Raw genomic sequence first — 23,625 nt, 5'->3', positions numbered from 1 at the left:
ACTGAATGATGACAAAATAAAGACTGAGAATAACAACAAGCTATCCTTTAAGTCAGTCAATTAGATAAAGATGCAGCATAACTTCAAAAAGAGGTCAAGCGAAAGCGGGATGTTATGGGAAAGTCTTGGCATTGTAGTCCAAGGTCAACTCCCAAGTTGATGTTTATTTTGCATATTTCACAATAGTAGTAGTCATAACAGTAAATTAAAGGAATTATAATCAATGCTGTTCACTGCTGTTAGGCAAGAGAGGGAAGAGAGAAAGACTTTTACGATAACCTTTGTCAGTGGTTTTAGAAACAGCCAGGCTACCTCCCATCAATAAGAGATGGTTAGTAGTTGACATTGCTGATGGTTATTGATTTTGCAAAATAACATTTTAAGCAACCAAAAATGGCTTTCACAGTAAAAAAAAAATCCTGGCAGCTGATTTGGCTTGATAATATAAGCTGATGCACAAAATACTGCACAACCTTTTGTATTTCTGATTTCTCCAGAATGAAACAAACATGTTTTTGTTCTCACCCTCTGCCCACCCACAGTTAGTTCATTTTAATTCATGCTGGTACCCTTGAATTTATTAAATGTGGATTTTTTTTTCCCATTACACAACTTTTTTTGCAGGTTACCCAGCAGGTACCATTGAGTTCTCAACCAGATGAAGGACTTTGATACACAGATTGGTTTTCAGGACAAGCCCCTGCTGTCTCATTGAAGTTTTTCTAAGAATTGAAATCATGGCGTAACAGTAAATACTCTGTTTTCAATATCGTATCTCTTTATTGTTTTTGATCTTTATTGTAAGCTGATTATTGGAGACTTTGTAATACAAAAATATATTATCTTAACAGTAGCACCTGCTGTTATCAATGGTATGTTTGGCAATCATAAATATCCATGTCCCTTTACACTGAATGCATATAAGGAAAAAAGGGGGGTTAATTAACAAGAGGCCAGTGGATTTAAATCTTCATGAATAAACAGCACTTTAGTGGCAACATGTGAAACATTTTCTATGTGGACGAGTGGGATTGATGGATGTAATTTAATGGCTCACATTAACTTCCTGAGGGCTTCACTCTCGCATCTTCAATCCCCTCGCTTTTTGTCTACCTTCACTGGAGCAGACCAACTTCTTAATTGGCATAATAATGTGATTAATTGCTTTCTTGTCATTGGGCCCACTGAGTTTTACACTGTAAAGAAGTATAAATCAGGCGTGTATTTACAAGGAATCAAATGCTCGTGATCGAAAGGAACATATAAAACATGCCCAGCTGTGCAAAGTAATTGGTTCTGCTTTATTAGCTGTGTATCATTAGTTAAAAGGAAAGACATTTGGATCAGGAGGATGAGTTATTTTGGCATATAGTTTAATTTTTCTCATTTTGGGCTAAGCATTAAAATTAAAATATCTTCCTGAATGCCGTAAACATCACATTATGTAGGACTGTATTTTTCTTCTGCTTTTCGCTCTCCGTGAATGAGTCCTGCTGCTGATGAAAACCTTTTATCTTTTATCTCTTTCAGCTGATCAGTGAAATGAGAAGAAAAAAAAACCCCATACCATTTCCCAATCTGTCCCTCACCATACTACAAAATAAAGCACCAATTATCTGGGTTTGGGCTGTGGTAGTTAAGAACAAATGCTGATGAAGCTCTGATGTCTGTAACAGCATCCAGGTGCTCTTGCATATTAAGACACTTTATGGTCACATAATTAAAGAGAGACACCATTGTCTTGATTGGTGCGCATCTTGATTCCAGGTGGCAAATGGCGTACTAATGCATCCTTACAATTCAAGGCCAAGCTTGTGTCAGACAGGGGAATCGGTGACTGAGGCCAGAGTGTGACAGATTGTAAACGGAAAGTTAATATATCACATCATATGTGATAATATACTGTATGTCAACGTAAACCACGATCAACTTTATCTCCTAAGCACAATAAATATGCATGGTGTTGTAGTGATAGCTCGAGAGACATACCAGTACACACTGCTGAAACAGTGCATTCCTATACATGCTAGTTTCACACAAAAGGGACCTCACACAGTGCAAGGTGACAGTGAAGGTCTCAATGATGAAACAGGACTAAGAGTCTACAGCCATGCTAGTGTGCTCTGTGAGGCTGTATTCAGACACAGCTGTGCTAAAGCCAAGCTCAGTACAAATGTCAACAAGCACTGTGACCTGAGAATGGGGCCAGATCAGAAAGAAGCAATAGGTGTTTTCCAACTTAAGAAACTCTTTCATGGTTTAAGGAGCCTCCCTTTTGTTGTGTTTGCACCACAAGAACGAGAAACAATTGAAGTTCTTAGAACAATGTTTTGAGGGACTATTCAGGTCCTATTTCAGAGCAGGTATTCTCTCAGCAAGTGTATGGTGATTGGTCCAGATGTAAGCGTACTTTTTTTTTAACACATTTTATTAGCATTGAGGAATGATGATAAGAGCAGCAACATATCAGTAAATAATAAGAATAATGACTTAAGTACATTAATGTAAAGCAAAGGGGAGAAAAAAAGAGAGACAAATATACTTATAACAAAAATAAGTAAATCAAAAAAGGTAAATGAGACCAAGTTTTTGTTTTTTGGACGACATAAGTGTACATTGATGGGTCGAACATAGCCAATGCAGCACTGGTAACCTCCATTTTTAAAAACCCCTTTAGCAGTGTAGACAGCAGACAACGCAAAACACAAGCAATTGCTCATGATAATAAATAAATAAAAACAGAAGAAAAGAGGGACAAATGGACTGACAGTGAAGTCCAAGCTTTACTGAGCATATATGCAGTGGTAATTACAATGCGATTTTGACTCATGGAAGCAAGAATGGCAGTGCTATACCAACTCTTGGCCAGCTCACAAAACTTCACGTCAGTGCTCCTTTTGGCGTTCAGAATGCAAACAGAAAAAAAGCCCTTGAAGATGTGTAGTTCTCGGGGGAGCTCCTCAGTGGGCAGCTCCTCTCAGGGAGTCCCCAGAACTGTTAGGTCTAAAAACGCCTACCATATCCTGAAGAAGAGTCAGGTGGGAAGGGCATGAATAGCTGTACCAAAATTTATGTCGATTCATGTAATAATTGTGTGGATATATCATTCAAAGACAAAAAACGGACAAATGGACTAACAGTGAAGTCCAAGCTTTACTGAGCATACATGCAATGGTGGAAATACAATGTGATTTTGACTCGTGGAAGCAAGAATGACAGTTTTATACCAACTGTCCTCCAGCTTACAGTACTTTACTTTAGTGTTCATTTTTTAGTGTTAATTCATCCTCAGTTGGCAGCTCTTCTCAGAGAGTCCCCAGAACAGTTTAAACTGGTGTAAAAACGCCTATCTTGACCTGAAGTGTCAGGGGATCAGCAAAGTTATTCAGCCTGTGGGCAGGGCATCAATATCTGTACCAGATTTCATAGCAATCCATCTAATAGTCGTGTGGATGTTTCATACAAAGCCAAAACCTTGTGGTGGCGCAAAAGGAGAAGTCAGGATTCATTGTCTAGGCATCCATCTTGTCATTGTTGAGATAATTCACTTTGACCTTCCGGTGGCACTTGATTAAAACTGAGAGGGTCATCACAGTAATTTGTATTCATACTCTGGGGAACATGAATGCCTGCACAAAATTTTTATCTGGCAACTCAAGCTTGGCTAAAAATCAGTGTCAGGATGAGTACCTTTTAGGATGTATCGTTTGTGTCTAATATTGTCACATTAAGATTATTGGGAGAACTACATAAACATCAATGAATTCATTTTCATATCTGAAATGTCAAAAGCATTCGGCTCATCTAATATCAAGGGCAGACAAAAAGGGGATTATTATAAATTCAGCAAAATCACCCTTTCACAGCCCATCAGTATTCTGTGGCCATTGTGAGGAACTGGGTTCGGGCTTAACGAGGGGATCCAACGGATAAATGATCAAAAAACAGGACAGCCATTGTCCTTGAACTCTTAATGGCGTACTAATAGCACAGGGTGTCAAAAATGATTTTAACAAGAGTGTCCTGAGTCAAACTTTTTTTATAATCTTTCCGCCTTTGGACTTGGAGGAGATAACTGTCTCTTTCTCTCTTTCTATCTCTCTTTCTCTCTCATCGTCGCATTACCAACTCAGGCACGCCTTTTGCATAATCACCATCCTCTGTGTTTCCTCCTGCAGTCTGGATAAGGGGACTCATTATAGTAGAGAGAGTTGCAGGCAGGGGCCAGTGTGCGTTGCGTAGTTCACACTGTTTGCTGGGGACTTGAAAAAGATCAGGAACTTCTGCTTAAAAAATCTTTAAAGCAAAAAAATCTCACCACGGACTCAGCACAATACTGACACTGTAAGCCTTTTGTCGGTTAAAATAAAATAGAAAAGATATATATCACGTGATTTACTTCATGTGGTCTGAAAACTCAGCAGAGAACGAAGGTTTCGCTGATGTGCTTTCACTGTTTCTACCATTGATTTCTTGTCTCTTCTGTGTCCTTCTAATTTTCAAGCATCGTGTTTTCAAGATGTTTGAAATTGTGATCTTTATGTATCGATTTTGGTTGTAGCTTTTAAGCTTTCCCGTAATTTTTCTTTTTATTTCTGCTTCTTCCCTCTCTCCCCCGCTTCTAGATAAAAGACCGAAAATAGGGACGACCACAGCAAAAGAAGAGAGAGAAGAATAGGCCATGGCTGAGGGGATGATTGCTTCTCAAAGTGGTAAGCAGCAGACATTTACAGTCTCTTAGCTGTTTTGTTCCAGAGACTTGTGTGTTCATTTTGGACGATTTCAGTACTTTTGCGTCAGTCCTGGTGCTTTTATGTTTGAGAGAATGGACAAATAGCTTAAGCGTTAAAAAGCCCTCCCTGTGGTCTCTCTTTGGTCAGAGTGAAATGATTATGTTACTCACTTCCTGCAACCGTCTTGAACTTCAGTGTTTGTTTTCACCCAACCATTTCTGCCTTTTTTATTCATGCAACACACTTTTTTTCTTAATTTTTAGTTACTGCAGCCAGTTGGACAAGTGTAAATATTACTTTATTGACCAGAGTCCTTCAATCAAGGACCCTTTTTGCACACATAAGTATGCAATTATGTCATTGACCAATGGAATTTATTGCAAAGGGCGCTGTTGGACTCACTTTTTATCCAGATATGCACATTTAGCTTTCTGACACTGAACCTGTTCAAGTCTTCCAGCCTCATTGGCTTTATGTGCTCCGTGTCACCGAGTTGCAGTGTTGAGTCAGAGTCCCCTGTTTCAGCCTCTCTGACCGCTGACACACAAATCATTGCTGAATAATGCCTTGAGTCCTCATCAATGCAGCCGAGACAAGCAGGGTCAAAACTGCAGGATGTGTGCCATCTAAGGAAAGGGGTTCACACTGTTGCCTTGGATTGTCTGTCGCACCAGGAGGGTTCTTTAAATTTACAATGAGTCCATGAACTCTTCACAGCTTTTAAAGTAAGCACATATATATAATTTAAGATTATGGATTGCAAAATACAGCAAGTACTGTGTCTTTCTGTTGCTTTCAGATTATAATAGGAAGCAGGGCTGGGGCAGTACGCATATCTCCTGATTCAGGATTATCACAATACTTGGGGGCCTCTTCACTATGTAGTGTGATTGCTAAGTAATGCTTTCCTACAAGTATTGCGATTTGATATTAGGATTTGTTGTGCTTTTTGTTTACTTTTTTAACACTATACCGTGGAAAAACATTGAATCACAGACCTCTAGAGAATATATATAATTAGACATGTTTTCAAAAACAATGCACATCATACATCAGTCATCTTTCTGACTTTTATTTCAGCAGCATCATATACTGCAAAGAAAAGTGGTAAACAGACTAACTGTTTTTAATGGTCTCATTTTTAACAGTTTTATTCCTGTGGAGAACTTTGTGACCTTCCTCTGTGAAAAGTTGCTTTATTAAATAAACTTTACTTCCTCACTAAAATGTACATGTACGATAGAATTGATAAAACATATATATACTTTTTGAGGTAAACCATGAACTGCTGCATTTAGCTGTCCCTGCTCATCAAGCTTGTGCTTGTGTCCTATACGCCCACCACAATATCAGCATAGACAGCATCAAGTATTGATTTTTTGTTTGTTAATGATTATCATCTAAATGGGTAAATATTTTACTCTATTGTAGAGCTGTGTGCAGCGCATTGATTCACCCCACTTTAGCTGTCTCTCTTTATCAGAACACAAACCCAGTGCCGCAGTCACAGCGGACTGGGTCCAATCTGTTCAACGGCACCAACCATAATGTTGATGATGCAGCAGGGAGTTTGGGTCGGCTAAATTCAGGTTGCCATACCAGCTTAACGTCTGTGCTCGAACCGTCCACTATTTACTGCTCTCTTAGTTCTGCTTTATTTTTCTTGAAACAAATGTGGCGTCACGTTACTCATAGATACCACATTAAAAGCAGCAACGTCTTTTCACCACTGCATTTGAATTATATCGATTCAGGCATTAAAAAAAATAATTTAAAAAAAAAATAGTAATAGTAATACTTTAGTGTATCGATTTTTTTTCCCCCCTCCCCTATCGAGAAGTTGTTCTAAAGAAATATGTGATTTTTTTTTTTATGTACTTATTCACATGTATCATATAATTAGGTTTGGCATTTGTCCTGTAAGTTGAACAAACATTTAGTCACATTTACCACATTTTCTTCACTGTATATGATTAGCATTTAAAAATTCTGTTTGTTTGACATGTCAGGGATGCAAATGGTATTTGAAACCAACAAACATCACCATGTTATCTTTATCAGTGCAGTATGGTAAATTAGAAGTTTGATACAAGTGTTTAAAACATGATCACCATCACCTGCTCTTTTCATGAAATAACCTGACCCTCTGAACACAACTGAAAGCTGATCCCTCAATAATTTCAGGTCTTAATTCCTCTTTAAATGTCAAGGGATAAGAAATCGTGGTTGAAGGGAGGAAGCCATTACAGATACATTATAAACCCTGCTAACATTAGGACATGAATTCTGCCAAGGTGGTCGAAACTGAATATTCCAAAGTGTTATTCCTTCAGACCTACAACATAGCTCATTTCTCAAGCTGGCAAACTCTAAAGACGGGCTGGTTACTGCCAGACAGAGACATACTAGAATAGTTGTTGTAATGCAGTGATTTAGTTTGGCAGTAAACATGGCTTTAGATTTAGATTCTGTTAAAGGGCAACTGATTTTTGAACCCGTTCTCTGTTATTGTAGTGTGAGCAGTGTGTTCAGATGAACAGTGTTTGGCTTCCTCCCCCATGCTGCACCAGCTCCTTGCCCATCCACCAGCAAAAGTCCACAGGGTGACCAGATATGCAACATTGATAGTCGCTCACAGCGTGGCAAATGGCATTCATCTGCACACACTGCGATGACACAGAGCTGGTTGAAAATAGGCAAAGTTTCCCTTTAAATGCATGGAAGGCAGTGGTTGCCAGTCTTATATGTCACATATAATCTCATTAAAACTGTCTTGATGATGTCCACACTGTGCATTACACTGTTAAACAGCACAGACGATTTCATTCCCCTCAGGCATGTTTGTTTTGCCAGGCATGTTGAGTGCAGATCCATCATTTCTTAAGCCAATTCCAGTGCTCATGCAACAGAAAAGATCATCTTGACAAGAGTTTTGATTTACAAGTCAAACTCCAGTTGACTTCATGTGCCGGTAGCCAAGCTTTTGTCAGATTTTAGATTGCATGTGTGAGTATCTAAATTTGTAAGTGTGTGTATGTGTGTGTGTGGAGGCATCTGTCAGGAGCGCACACATGCTTGTGTGTATGTGTGTGCGCCCAAACTCGAGTGTACGCATGACTGTGTCGGCAAGTGCGCTTGCATCTGTGTTCGGGGGAGAGAAAGAGATAGAAAAGCAACAGAAGTGATGTTGTGTGAAGAGACGGAAGAGATGGGAGGCAGCAGACAGATAGTGTCGTTCCCTCAGTATCACCATTAAATCTTAATCTCCTGGCCTCTCATGGGAGGAGCCAGCCGAGCATGGGATTGTGTTTTGCATCTAAATCAAGATGTCGTGTTCCTTCAGAGAGGGCTTTATTGAGACAAAGTTTGATGTGTCTGTTCTCAACTTCACATACGTCTGGATGCACAGGCTGATCATCCAGCTGCTGTTGTTTGTGCTAAAGTCTTGTTAAATTCAATTGCCTCGTAAACTGTAGCATCTCTAATCAATTTAAAAGAAAGGGGCGGGGGGGGGGGGGGGGACAAAACTCTCAAGAGTGTGTAGTTAAGTTATCAACCCCTGTGTGGAAGTTTCAGCAGGTTGCGTCATGGGGGCTGAGTTTTTCATTGCAGTCGATACCACCAGCTAAAGCGTGAGGTTGTAATTACATATAAACATTTTTCTTTTTTTTTTTCCCTGATTCTCACTGATTTACAGTGTCACCGTCTATTGTTTATCTATGTCTGTAATGTATTCCATTGAAATGAAGCAGATATTAGTTGTTGGACTAATATTGTTTTTATCTTATGTTTTGGAACTGTAGTAAAAAAAGAAATTCCACCTTTGCTTTCAGAACATTTAATAGGAAAGAGCATTGCCTTTAACTGCCCTGAAGAAGAGATCGACAGTTATAGCACTGAAATAGTTGGGGTGGTGCTTAAGCACTTAATTTAAGGAGTAGTGTGCACTCACATTGAGGAGAACAAACATCAGTCATGGTTTGGAAATTCTAGTAATTTAGATGTCGACAGTTTTTAAGTAACCTGCACCAGTCTGATACTGTAATGCTGTAGTGGTGGTGTTTATGGCTCAGGCTGCGCTGGCCAGCTCCTGTGCAGGATTGAATGTGTTTGTGCTGTTTGTAACCTATTCCTCCTCCTGCGAACATTGCCCAGGTAGTCGGGGATTGTGATTAATTTACTCAACACAGTACATCAGTCAAGGTACGCTGCATCCCATTAGCTTCATTTTGTTTTGACCTCAACATTACTCATGTTCCAACTTCTTAAATCAGTCCTTTCTCCAGCGTTTGTCATTTCTGGCAAACGTTCAGTTTCTCAGAGAAAGTAGAGATCAAAAGTAAACACACCACCTGGCCCTCGTCACAATGAGGTGAGCTGCCTCCACATCCTCTCGCAGCAGGAAATGCCCCGTATTTCGGCACCACTTTCAAATCTTCTCAGCTGGGAGGAGAGGTGAGCAGTACATGAGGCACGTTGCATTTCAGGATGCCTCAGGGGTTACCCCTCAAAATTCTCACCTGCCACACTTCATTCCCTGTGAAGCTTAGCAAAAAAAAACTGTGACAGAGCTTTTAATTATGGTTGAGACAAAAATACGAATGTTTATCTTGAGGGATTAGAGATTCTAGTGCTGACATTTGCGGATAGAGGACATGTTTTTTTTTTTTTGTTGTTGTTGTTTTTTTCTCCAATGAAGTGCTACATTTTCCCCCAACATCAATTGGATACGGCATTATTAGATCTGGCTGCACACTTTGAGATATGAAAGGGAAAAATAATCTCTCTGAAAAAGGTAGGCTCTGACAGCACACTGAGATGTAATGGAAAGCCTGGCTGCTGTTTCAAAGGGAGAACACAGTAAGAAGACTGGTTTGGAGAGGGAAGCCTGCTCACTGCAGATATAAGTCAGGGATAAACCAGCGAGGATGCTCAATTCATTGCACCTAGTTCTGATTTATTATGGATTTTTTTTTTTCTCCATGCAGCTCTTTTCTTGTAGCTTGAAGGCAATGGCACCCTCTTGATTCCAGGACAAATGTAATTTAGTGAAGGATGCAGCAGAGATGATATATCGAAAACAAAAGAAATGCATATGTGCTGTTTTGGAATTTACAAGTGTTTTATTTCATAGTGATTACTGTGAAATCTCTCTGAGGAGATATTAAACTTTTTTGCGCTTCATTACGAGGTGTAGTTTCTTCTTCCAAATTTTTGTAAGACACATCCACGAGAATGGAAAACACATAGCATTCATCTTGTCTATTATAATTTGTGTGCTGCCCACACGCCTCATTATTCTTGGTAATAGAGTCATATCTCCTCCAAGTTTATTGATTCATCATTATTTTCTCAACCCTTCCTTCCAAAACATATCATTTGAAGTCTGGCAATTGCCAAATGATGCTGCATTGTTGTTGTGTGGAGCTGCATTAAATTAAGCTCTACCTAGTATTTTGTGATTTAAATTTTTGAATAGGTCGGGAGTAGGGGCAAAATAACATGAATTCTGTATCAAACACATACCACAGGACAGGTTGCTATGACAGCAGTCGTCTTAACTTAATACAGAAAGGTTGAACTTCCCGTGAACTCATAATAACATTTACTACATTTTTACATATACTACATTAATGTGGCTAAATTCAGTATGCTGGATACCATTACTGCTTCTAGACAAAGTGGAAGACTACAACTGTTAATGGTATATAAGTATGTAAGAAAAGATTTATTTGTGTATCTATATAAGTATGTCTATCTCAGGGGTCTGCAACCTTTGCCATTAAAAGAGCCATTTTTGACCAAGAATAATTTGAAAAAATCTGTGTGGAGCCGCAAAACATGTTTGAGCCTTATAATCAAGGTAAATAGCCTATTAAGTCTAAATTAGCGTATACTTATGGTCTAAATAAGCATTTGTTAATATGTTTTACCACAAGGTGGACACTGTGCAGGGCACTATTTATGATTATTTGGTACTTAAATTTTGCAGAGGTGGCAGTGAGAGCAAACAAATCTGTCCACGCACTACTACATTCTCTATTTTATTCAATTTACTTTTTTGGATTTGGCATCCATAGCTAACCAGCCACTGCTATCGAGGTTCAGCAACATTTGGATTCATAGAATGAATTTCCATAGAATTCTTTTCTCAAAGGCTCAAGGAGCCACTGGACAGGGGCTAAAGAGCCACATGTGGCTCCGGAGCCACAGGTTGCCTACCCCTGGTCTATCTGTATAAAGAGATGTGAATTCGATGTTATACTGCTGCACAGGTAGTGTTTACGTCACATGTTTTTGTAGGCTGAGAAGGAAGCTAGCATCGCCCTGGTTCCCCCAACAAAAAAACCAACGGGACTTTTCTATAGGCTTTTAGATTATTGCAGAAAATATGTTCTTTGGAAAACAGAAGTTTATGATACTTACATGTTTTGTTCAGCAAGATAATCCTCCCGAATTAACACCACTTTTATAATTTTTGAAGCTTAAAGCAACTCAGCAGAAGCAAAAAGCGAAAGCGAATTACACTAATGTCACGACTGTAACGTCAACACCACAATGAGGTTGTTAAACCGTGCTTGGTAAAAACCTCTGAAGTCTCATTTAGCCACTTGTTAGCCACCCCCTTTTTTGAAGACACCTTGAAGCTTCAAAATTCTTGAGAGGTGTATTTACTGACGTATTTTATGTCACAGAACTAAATATGAAAGTCTCTAAAGCTTGTGTTAACCACAGACCTCGTTCCAGGGACCTAACAAAAAAAGAAAACATTCAAAAAACCCATTGACTTCAGGACAAGGGAACTGGGAGTGCTAAAATGCTAACTAATTTTTGTGTTTTAGGACTCATTCCTGCACCACTTCATTGCTTGACGCCCTTATCCATGGAGTGTGAGTGAGCTTTGTCAGTTGTAAGGAGAGGAAACAAAATGTCTCTCGCCTTGCTACTGACAAGCTAATGTTAGCTCTTTGCATATCCGTAGTGGAGCTAGTGACCCTGCAAGCTCATTGGGTTTGGCCCAGTGGGGCTCTACACCAACCCTTAGGGCACATTTAATTAGGATCCTGAAAACCCTTTTACTTCGCATGACGAAGGTAGCTCAATACTCAAAACAATGTTTCTGATTCTGAGATTGCGGCAGCTTTTGCATGTGAAAGCAATGAGATGACATACATCATCATATTTGGTATGGCTACGTTCCTCACTAAACAACTGCGTTACCAAATCAGCAAGGCCACCTGCTTTGTTGTCATGTTGACTGAAGGCCTCAGCAATACAACAGAGACTAAACAGATAAGTATGAATGTGAGTAATCTATTATTATAAAAGGTTTTATTAAATTCAAGTTTACTAAAGTATTTCTATTGTGTGCCTACTTTGCAGATTCATATTAATACAAAACACAATAAACTTATAAATGATGATGCGTCATTATAGATCAAACTACCCAGCAGTGTACAAAAAATTAAAAAGAGCTCCACTTTTACCAGCTGAAACATTTAAAGTGATTAACACATGTATGCATCACTAATTAAAATTCAGTAATACAATATATATGAATTCAAAATAGGCTATTCTGCATAAGGAGTACTTTTTCTGTACTTTTAGTATATTTTGATGCTAATACTTTTGCACTTTGGGGTGTGGGTACAGTTTAGAATGCAGGACTTTAACTTGTAAGATAGTATTTTTACAATGTAGTATGGATACTGTTACTTGGGTAAAAGTAAAACGTCTTCCACCACTGGTAGGGCCTACATAAATAATTCTTTAGGGCCATTACATCCCTCATACTTTTGCTGGTATTGAGGTGAAACTGGCATTAAATTTCATTCTAAGTGGTATTAAAAAGGTCTTAAAAAGTCTTAAATTTACGTTGGAGAACCCTGGGGGTACCCTGAAATAGATACCCATCACACTTAGTTATGACGAGGCTTGCTTTACAGTATCTTGTCATCTCTCATCATGCTACCTCAGGTGTTGAAGAGTTCCCCAGGTATCAATTAATTTTGTGCCACCAGTATTTTGAAAGCAGGTGTCACATCTTTCAGAAGGTGGATTTGGTGTTTTTGATAGAAACTCATCATCTCTTATTGTTTAGTATGGCTAACCTTCCATTATCCACTGACACTGTCCTCAAAATGCTATTATGGGCTGATTAGGGAAATGCCAGCCGTGATCAGAATTTTTGGCCTTGATTAGAGAATATTCACCCCTTTTGTTACTGTCAAGAATGATCAAGAGGAGACAAGGTTTGCTAAGTGAGTGAACGTGACTGGGAGCGCCATCATCATCATCTCTGTAACACAGCGGCTCTCATCTCTGAGAGAACATATTAACATGCTGGCGCGCTGTCATCCCCAGTGCCCTACTTAGACCAGATGGGCCTCATTCAGGTCTTTCACAAAAACACAGGCGTGAAGGGATCTTAAATGTCAGTCTCAATATCACCGAAGCCATAATTAAGAATGAGCTAGCAGAAGGACATGTACTTTTGTGTCCTGGTGAGATGGATTGTCTCATATCAGGAAGATCACAGGTTGAATTACCAAAACCTCCAATGAGTCCAGCACCAACAGGCTACGCAAAAGATTTGTATTTTTATTGTGTTATCATACTAACAGTAGGCATTACATTATTGAAAATGAGCATAGTGTCTTTGAATGCAAGGAGCATGTATTATGCAAGGTCAACAACTGTCATCCTCCTTTGTCTGGACATACCACAACTGTTGTGTAACCTTAACATATGACAAACACGTGGGAATGGCGTGCAGAACGTTAACCTTTGGTTGTTTATGTACATAACATGTAATATGTGTTTCACAATGTGTTTGTTTTGTGTTTAGGAGTCTTGTGTTTCATATGGACATGTCTAGGCACAGGTGCATCTGCACAGCTTGAATAGCAGAGGGCCTTCTGCTCTACAAAAGCATTGTATAGGACATTCGGAACATAATTATGGAAGCAAACAACTTGGTGCTGTAAAGATCTAGTGGAGCAATGGCGTCATAAGCGGAGAATGAAGTTGCATTTCCTCTGTTTGTATTGTAATCTGAGCTTCTTTTTTATGCCCTCACACCATCGATGGCTGTGGGTAGAAGCATCATGTTTTCGAGTTGTCCTTCAGTCCCATCCTCATGAACATGATATCCAAAGCCCTGAAGGAATTTCTTCAGATTTATCACACCCATCCACTTGGACTCAACAATGAACTGATTAGACAAATGTCTGATAGGATAAAATTATAAGTGATTACATTAAATATCCAAAAGGTCTCTGGCCCTTACTCCTGTTATATCTCTGGAACAGAAGGGAAGACATTTGGTCATATACTGAATTGGTGACACCAATCTTGGGTGCTCATCTTGACACTGTGCTGATTGTAACTATCTTCTGTGCTGTCCAGTTAAAGATGTGTGTGAAGCATCGATGTTTTCATACACATGGCTGTAAACGGTTAACTGCAACTTAACTGGTTCACGGATGCATGCATCTGCAAGGTGGTAGATTACCCCAGATAACACCATCCCAACCTATGGTGGCAGGATGGCTTTGTTGTGGAAGCATGTTGCCCACCATCTTGTTTCCCCACAAGTTAACACCTTTAGCTCTGTCATCTCTTTTGCCATTGTTAGCACTGTTTGCACTGTTAGCATCATTAGCTGCAAGCTGTCAACTCAGTCACCTTCATGTTAAGAGCCTTGTGCAAGCAACCCTGGCTCAGACTCTGAATCATAGCTCTGAATGCCACATGCAGCTCCTACAGGCCTGAGTTAACTTTCTGAATCAACATGTTGAGGTTTGGAGTAAAAACTGGGAACAAACAAACTTTGCGTAAAGAGTTTTTGTGTTAAAAATTATGCATATTTACAGTATGTTGCTCAATTTACCATGACAGCATTTGACCATTTGAAGATGATAGATTAAATAAAGATATAGTCACTGAGACAAATTACTTTATTAACTGTTAGAGATTTTTTTTTAAGACATTTAATTAATTGTATTCGACATAAACAGACATTCGCATCGGAGCTTTGATTACATTGTTGCCATTGTTAGTGCTGTTGATGCTGTTAGCACCATTAGCTGCTAGCCACCAGCTCAGGCACCTCTTTGTTGAGAACCTCACTCATATAACCTGAATTAGACTATGAATTAAGGATCTCCTAGTGCTCCTTTAATCAATTAGAACATAAATATATTGACTGATCAAATAATAAATCTATGAATCACTGATAAATTCACAACTAACACAGTTAGGAGTTGCGGCCCATGTCGTATCACTGAGCAGACCCACACCTGCACCACAGTCACTGTCATGTATATTTCTTTTTCATTCCTGATTATTTATGTATCTGGACATTGTTTGCACACAACTAATTCTCCACTAGGCCTTCATGCTGGAACTGACTAGGGTTATCAGGCAATTTGTGCTGCATCTGCACAGCCTCTATAAATGCAAACTGATATGCATGAAGGAATGCCAGACTTGTCAGGAGATAGTAGAAGGGAACTAACCTTTGAAGATACCAGAGGTGAATAAAAGAGGGCAGAAACCAGGTGTTTATTAGATGTTCCTGTTCAAGGCTTTGTCCTCTCTCATAGCCCACAATTACTGTAAACTGTAATAACAGAGTGCATTGTGGGAAATCAGAGGCTGCGCTCCCTGTGGCTTTCCTCCCCTTGTGTTTGTTTGGTTTTTTTTTTTTCTGTTGTTTTCCATACAGGAAATGCAAGGCTTCTAATTAAGTCTTGGAGGGGGAGAATGAGGCGTCTTAGTCGGCCAACTGTGAGCGGCTATCGCAAACTCCACTTCGATGTTTAATTTATGTGCGCTCTATTATTTATGGATGCCGTGATCTGTGTGTATATGGGGCTTTATGCAAACTTTGAGTCTGTGCAGTGTTTGTGAGTTTTGGACAAAGGAAGGAGGAAGAAATATAAAATGTGAAGCAGAGTAATGAGTGCGTAGCCAGCTGAAATGTAGTAGGGTCAATGTAAATGTATTCTGTCTGACAGTTATGTGCTTCCCTGTCTCCTCTTCCATCATCACATACTGAATTATACATTCACTGCACATTACATATTTCCCACAGAATTGCACTCACATGTACATTCACAGTATGCAAACACATGCATCTGCTTAACCTACAAAATAAGGATATTTTGTTTATGATCACTCCTGGGGATTTAAGTTTAAACATAACCTCTACATAACCCACTTTAAGACAGAAACCATTTGTTTTGAAGGCACATGATGCATTCTTAATGAGCAATGCCAACTCCAATCAGCTGTCAGAAATGTGTTTTCAAAGGTGGCATGAACTCACACATACACTCTGTCCCTTTCCTTTCTCCCTACATACATCCTCTAAGACCTTATCTCTACAAACTATACCGGCAGCAGCAGCAGATGATGATGATCAGGACTGAGAAGGTGGATGGGGTAATAACACCCATGACACTGCTGCCTACAATGGCCAAGAGGACCGTTTTTATGTCCCCTCCATCTCAACCTTTAATGTGCAGCGATGCGGCTCTAACCCGCTGAATATTATGCACTAGGCAGAGCCAACTGAGGGCTAAATCCACGCCTCAAAAAATGGCTTGGATCAGCAGGTGTGACTGGGAAGGATAGCCAGGATTTAAAGAAGGGGAAATGCAGGGAAAAATAAATATGTCTTGGAACATTTTCTCACAACACTGTTGAAAAGGAGCGGGGATACAGATCAATATTAGGAAGGGATCTGGCTATGCACAGATACAGTTACTGAGAGAGGGCAATACAACTTCAAATAGCAACAGTACTGGATACAGACTTGGGGTTAGTTTAAAAAGTGTATTTATGGAGTACTGGCTTTTTGATGATAACAGAATCTGAAGTGCTTTTATTTCATCACATGTACTGCGAACTATATATATTGAGGGGTGCAGGGATTACATTTTTTGTGGGCCAACCTTGAAGTTAGCATCACCCTGGTTCCCTCATAAAAAAGTCAAAGATTTTGTATTACTGACAAAAATCAGCTCTGTTGCGAACAGAAGTTTATGATACTCACACATTTTGTTCAGCGAGATAATCTTCACAAAATTAAACCACTTTAATGTTTTTTAAAGTGTAACTGCAATCGCCAAAAATAAATCACTAACTCCAGGCTATAATCGAACTACACTAAAGTCGCATGACTTCAACGTCACCACCACAATGAGGCTGTAAAGCTGTGTCTTCTATGATGACGTTATTTAGTCTTGTTTAGCCACTTGTTAGCAACCACCTTTTGTAAGACGAAAAAAAGCTACAAAATTCACAAGTGGGGTATCTACTGATATATTTTTTGGTCTGTCGTAGAACAAAACATGAAAATCTGGTAGGCTAGTGTTAACCACAGACCTTATTCCAAACATCTACAGAAAAACTCATGGACCTCAAGGTGAGGTAACAGGAAGTACAAAAGTGCGGACTGACTTGTTTTAGGACTCATTTCTGTTGCACATTGCTGGCATTAACAAGGTATCTGCAGGTTCTTGAAAAGTCGTAAATTGTCTTGACGTAAATTTTATAAATATTGTGCCTTGAAAAGCAAACCCCTAACCCCTAACCCTAACCATATTCATAGATTTGAATTTGTGAGGTCTTAATTGCAACATTTTATCTAATTTTGATTTATCCATGTTTTAATTTCATGTTTTGAAATACGACAAGCTCTTTTGCCTGAAAGTCCACATTTCTTGTGTAACAAATATTTAAACCTACCATTGAACCTAATGCTTTCTTTTTACTTTGTACTTGCACTTATCTTTTTGCACACTGCAAATAACCAACCTCAGGACTTCATATATACTACTTACCTTTATACTTACCTGCAATGCTTGAAAAGGAAAACAATCATTTGTCAAAAAAAGTCAGCCTTAAATTTGGTTAAAAATATTCTTGAAAAGGTCCTCAAAGCATTAAATTTCAGTGTCTGATACCTTTAGACACCCTGCTTGAATGCATAGTCAGATTTAAAAGGACTACACACCATGGTGGCTGAATATAGTTATGGTCAAGAACTAAATTATTCTGAGAATTTGTAGGTATGTTCCTGAATTGTCACATAAGCTCCTTAGATGATCTGTCAAAGAACTGCATTATAAAGCCAAACAGTTGAGTTTTTTAAACTCAACTTGAAAGCTGTCGAAATGTAACAAATAATTTATAAACTATAAGTAGGCAGACTATCCAAATAAAGTGTCAAAGCCGTATTTAGTGTGATAGCAAATGCACTTGTATAGCACCCTTCTAGTCATCCAACCACTCAATGCGCTTTTTACACTAAGAGTCACATACACCCATTCACACGCATTCATACACTGATGGCCGAGGCTACCATACAAGGTGCCATTGCTACTCAGTTTTAACACACTCACGCCGTGGTTGGAAAGCCATCGGGAGCAATTTGGGGTTCAGTATTTTGCTCAAGGATACTTCGACATGCAGACTGGAGGAGAAGGGATCGAACCACCGATCTTCAGATTGGTGGATGACCCGCTCCACCTCCTGAGCCACAGCCACCGTACAACCAAGAACCAGGCACATAGTGATGGTTGTTAGTCAATTAGCTGTCATCGTTCTGTGAACTAGTTTGTGTGGCAGACTTTAACAGATTATATGGGCAGAATGAAAAAGATCATTAACATGTCACAACAGTCGGTCCATGTTTTGCAGTTATCGACCTCAGAGCACCTCCAGTCAAGCACAAGCATCAGAGTAGAGCGGGAGTTAAGATGGAAGAGTGAAGCAGTAATGCAGATTGAAGTGGCCTCGCTTCGTCAGCATATATAATGCTGAGAATTTACATTTACAGCAGCACCTTGGAAAACATGGGCATGTTATTTTTAAATAGGATATATTTATAAGAATAGACATGTTTGGGTTTCACCAGCAAAAGAGATCCCTGCTGCTGTAACTCTGATGTAAAGAATCCCTGTGCCGGTGAATACACTGTGACTGGCTGGAAGTGCTGATAGGTAAGTGGCCAATGGAGCAACCGCAATGAAACAAACAAGCCTATGTCATGCAGGAAATTAGACTGAGAGGAGCAATACTGCACCTAATAAGCTTACAGCACTTTGAATAAGGTGATTGAGAGGGAGGCAGTTTCCTGGGCAGGAGCACTGGACCATCAACCTTCAGTCTCACATATCCTATGGCCCCTGTCCAAGAAATACACACACATACACAACAAGGTGAGAGAAGGCACTTAAGGGCCTCTGCTTCACTGGAGCTGCTCAGTATCCAACAGAACTGTGGTTGTACTGGATACTAAACATCCTGGATGAGAATGTTGTATGTCACTGTGTTTTTAAACAGAAACATTCCCAAAAGGAGCGTTGAGTAATAGTAGTAAGTAGTTATTATTATTCACCGTATTGCCACCACTGTATCATCACACGCCCTTGCATGTTTTCACAAGATGAAAAAAGCAACAGCACGAGTTTCGCTAGGAGTAATTCCTCCAGCTCGACCACATCTTACTTATATCAGCCATATATTACTTTAAAGCTTTTATACCATGTGTCCTGCCTCGGCCTGCCAACCCGGCCCTGCTAGTTGCTTGTTCATCCCACCTCTGCTTCATTCAAGCTGTCTTCCATCTTACTAGTTTTAAAATTTCAGGCTCAAAATTTGGATTAAGCAGTAAATGAAAATCCAACGTAGGGCTTCTGTCATTTGAGAAGCTAGAACCATTTATGTCTGGCACTTTGCTTGAATAATTACTTACACAATTATCAAAATTGTTGCCTATAAATATTCTATAGATTGACTAATTGAAACCCAACAGTACCTTTTTCCAGTACTTTACTTCATCTGTCATAACAAAAATTTAAGTCTGGAACAAGCTGCAGCGATGACGTAGTAGACTAAAAAGCACTTCTGCTCCTCTGCTCTTTTCTAATCACATAAAGCTCTGTCCGTCTGCTAGGGTGTGTGTGTGTGTGTGTGTGTGTGTGTGTGTGTGTGTGTGTGTGTGTGTGTGTGTGTGTGAGAGAGACCTCTCATCTAGCATTGATACTAGGCTATCAATAAAATTATATAGAAAAGAAAATAGAACAGACGCCAAAACTATTGCAACAGATCAGCACATAGTTTTGGCTCACAAGCCAAAAAAGTGGCCACAGAGCTTCATGGACACCTTCCTGGCTTTGAGGCCCTTCTGCCTTCTGTAAGAAGTTAAACCTAGCAGCTCCAAAGAGCTACATTGCTGGCTTCAGGGCTTCGTTTCCAGGCTTTAAGGCGCTTGGCAGCACTTCCACCTCCTGTCTAAACCAGGCCTTCTCACCAATATGTGCCCTCAGGTACCAGCATTTGGAAACAATAGATTTAATGTGAATCTGTACTCTGTAATATCAACAAAATTCAGTTGATACCCTTAAAAGTACTGAGTTCGATATCATTAAATAATCATTTAAACACTAATCTAGAGTTAGCAGGTCTAGTAGTTGTCACTCTTTTGTGCAGTCAAATTCAGATTGTGGTTGCCACCAAATCTGTGTCATAAACGCCAACATTCGTTACATGAATGGTCATAAAACCTACTACTGGACTGCTCCTTTGTCTAGGCAGGAATGCCTTTGAGAAGATAAGCCAACCAGTAACATAAAGATAGCTAGTTTGATCCCTATCAGTGACAGAATAGTGCATTTGTAAGTTTGCAATTGGAGGACATTGCATCTATGATGCCACCATCCACCACTAAATGCCCTTGAGTATACGACTGAACCCCCTCAACTGCTCCAGGGGCGCTGCCCTCCAGCTGACCCTGTGCTCTGATCCCTCTAATGAAATGCATATCCATTTGTATGTATAACCTGGGAAGACTATGCAAAGAGATTGATCCTTGAACTACAACAAAGACAGAATTGATGAATACATTGTGGTAAAATGAGCCGACAAGCACTCTGATCTCTGCAGGCACTGAGGTACCAAGCTGCTCATAAATACTGCACCACACCTAGCCTGGGTAAATAAAACAAGATTTGTTCATTTTAATATAGCATATTTTAAAGTGGAGATGAAACACTAAACAATATGACTGTGGATTGTTTGATTTTTACCATAGCCAAGATATAATACTGCAATTAAACATAATATTCACTTAAAAAACTAAACTGTATTTTACATTTATGGCAGCAGGGCGCAGCCATCTGACAGCAAGCTAGCTGGAGATGGTTGGTTCATCTCTGTTGTCTGCATGTTCACCAGTAGGAGTTGTTGAACTAAGCTTGGTAAACCTGGTACTGTAAAATATGTTTTGTCCTGTGATGGCTTTTTAGTTCTATGACATGTTTTTTAACAGTGAGAGTGTGAGATGTTTTGAGTAGAGTTGTACACCAATATACACAAAGTCATGTAGTGCCCAACAGATGGAACTATGTACCCCGGCGAGGGTGCAGGCATAAGGTGCAGGTTCCCCTTATTTGCTGTTTTAATGGGAGAAGTGGAGTTTGGGATTACTTGTATGGATATACAATACAAAGAGGGGAGTACAATCTTTGGTGTATGATCTATGGCAAAGCTAACATCATCAACAAGCCTGACGTCATAAGTTGGCTCTGTCTCTGAGGATGGAGTTCTTCATTTCCAGCATTTTGCCAAAGAGCTAGCAAGATCTTGGTGGTGTCTTTGAGAAGATGATGGCCTCACAAACCCTAAACCTTACTGGCATCACCAGCTATGCAACCTGACACAAACACAGGACAAAATCAGGTGAAGCTCAGCCCTGACAGGTCTTCTGATGATGGGTCATACCATTTGTTTATTTTACTGATGCTTAGTGATGCAGAAAGCGCCTACATTTGACACGGCCTTGAGATGGGAATGATGTTGATCATGATATAAGGTGGTTTGTGGATGGGACCGCAGGGTTAGGCTAACATTAGCTGCAACATAATACCATTAAAGCAATGTTGTAAGCATCTTGAGTTGGTGTTGTGGTCCGACAACTTGATAAAGGCAGTAGTAGAGTGCGCACTTGGTATGGAGAAGTGTTAGGTGTGTTTTGTTTTTGTTTTTTTCAGCTGCAGCAACTGGACATCGAGTGTTATGTTAGTCAAGTTCAGGCAGCTCTTCACTTTAGCTTTCACTGCTGACATCCAAATCCATGGAAAGTCCTGTCACTTTATTTGGTCTTATTTGCTTTAAAGCATAAGCAGTTGGTTTTTAACTTTGCAGTTCTTTGTATGTCATCAAAACTCTCAAACTCCATTGTAACAACACGTATTAAATTAAAACTAGTCGAACTATTCTAAATTACGGTGTTGTACTCAGCGCTCATAGTAACTAAACAACCAGTCCAGGTGGATATAAAGTTTGATTGCAGTGTCATATCTTGCCTAAAGAAAGAAATCAAACAAACCACAGTCATATTGTTCAGTGTTTCCTCTCCACGTTAAACAGGAGGAGGAACCTCACTCTTCCTCCACCACCTTATTTTACATCATGAATCCTCTTCCTTTTTGGATGGACTTAGTCCTCAGCCATTTACAGGGAAATATACGATGCAGGTAGCTCATAAGGCTGCATTTTATGTGTTCAATTGGGAGTTGGAATGGTCTTGAGTGATGGGGCTCGGTGAGGGAGTGGACTTCATTTTAACGCCTGACTGAAGGTGAACCTGACCTCTCCTGTGGGCCGGAAGGACAGTTAAACTCCAAGCAGTGTAGCATAAGCATACACAGCAAGTTCAGTGGCTCTGAGGGGTCATTACCCCAAGGAGATAGACTAGGAACGCTGCCAGGGCGAGGCCATTATGAGTTTGTTGGTACAGGTGATTATGGTTTACTCTACCATAAAAATCATATAGTGCACTCATCCTAAGCTATATTTAGTTTGCCTGCTGAATTTACAGATATTATGTTCATGTTTATGAGTCACTTTCCATTTCTATTTAAAGAGGCTGTTCACACAAATCACAGAAAAACATATACTGTGTCTTATTTGGAAAGGAGTGTTTTGTTTATAGATACATAGACAGATAGACATTTTTATTAACATTTTGGGGAGTGAAGGATAATGAAATCCATGTAAGAAATACTCTTGAGCCAGTAGCCTTCGTGGACAAGAAAAATGTAACAAAAGGAGCCTCTTTGGGAATAAACAGGAACAAATGTGGCATTTAAAAACTAGGCAGTAAATAAGAGAAGGCAAAGCATGCTGGGATGCAGAGGGGTGTGAAGAAATTGGCCATTTGTCAGCTCGGATAAGGTCACTATGTAACTTGCAAACAGCACAGTAATTGACTGCGGTTGGGATGTTATAGCTGATGGTGGCTCAAATGAAAAGCCGTGGAACTTATAATGATGTTCTGTGCTTATTATCTTATTTCCAAACAAATGAACATCATCATCATAATTAAGACACCAAGGCCTGCGAACGGAAGGAGAGGTGTCAAAGGGCAAATCAACTCCCCCAGACACTGCTTTGAGGATTGCTACTTGTATATGCCATTAGATTTTGGCGAGAGGGAGTTAATAGTTAATCACTGTGCACGGACTTAAAATGAACATGAGAGGGTAATACAATATGAGTATTTATGGGATGATGAGCGCTGTTTCTGGTCTGAGCCACAGCTAAAAGGTGAAATTTACAGCACCTCACTGGCATGTGGCATATATGCACCACTGTGGGCAGCCTTCTTAATTAAGTTTGCAATGCTTGGATGAATGCATTTGAGATAAACTCCTAATTGCTTTTATACACACGCAGCTCAGTCATATTGAGGAATACATGGTGAGTGCTTGACTGCATTAAAAAAAAGCATTGTATTAAAATAGTAATGCACGTCACATTACGATTAAAGACATTGCAGAATCTCACCATAGAGCTTATTTATAGTCATCCATAATGT

At 39.6% G+C, this 23,625-nt stretch overlaps 1 protein-coding gene across 4 annotated transcripts in view; it reads left to right on the top strand.

Moving 5' to 3' along the window:
• The window catches only part of lingo2 (leucine rich repeat and Ig domain containing 2), a 311,243-nt gene that overhangs the window by 187,542 nt on the left and 100,076 nt on the right, over window positions 1-23,625 (top strand). For all 4 annotated transcript variants that reach the window (XR_007569859.1, XM_050043129.1, XM_050043127.1 and 1 more), the window contains one exon: window positions 4,626-4,712. The gene's annotated coding sequence lies outside the window, so the exon portion shown is untranslated. The remainder of the gene's footprint in view (window positions 1-4,625; window positions 4,713-23,625) is intronic.

The sequence above is a fragment of the Epinephelus moara genome, chromosome 4 (genome assembly GCF_006386435.1).
Source record: "Epinephelus moara isolate mb chromosome 4, YSFRI_EMoa_1.0, whole genome shotgun sequence".
Taxonomy (NCBI): Eukaryota; Metazoa; Chordata; class Actinopteri; order Perciformes; family Serranidae; genus Epinephelus; species Epinephelus moara.
This window is presented reverse-complemented; position numbering and strand designations above follow the sequence as displayed.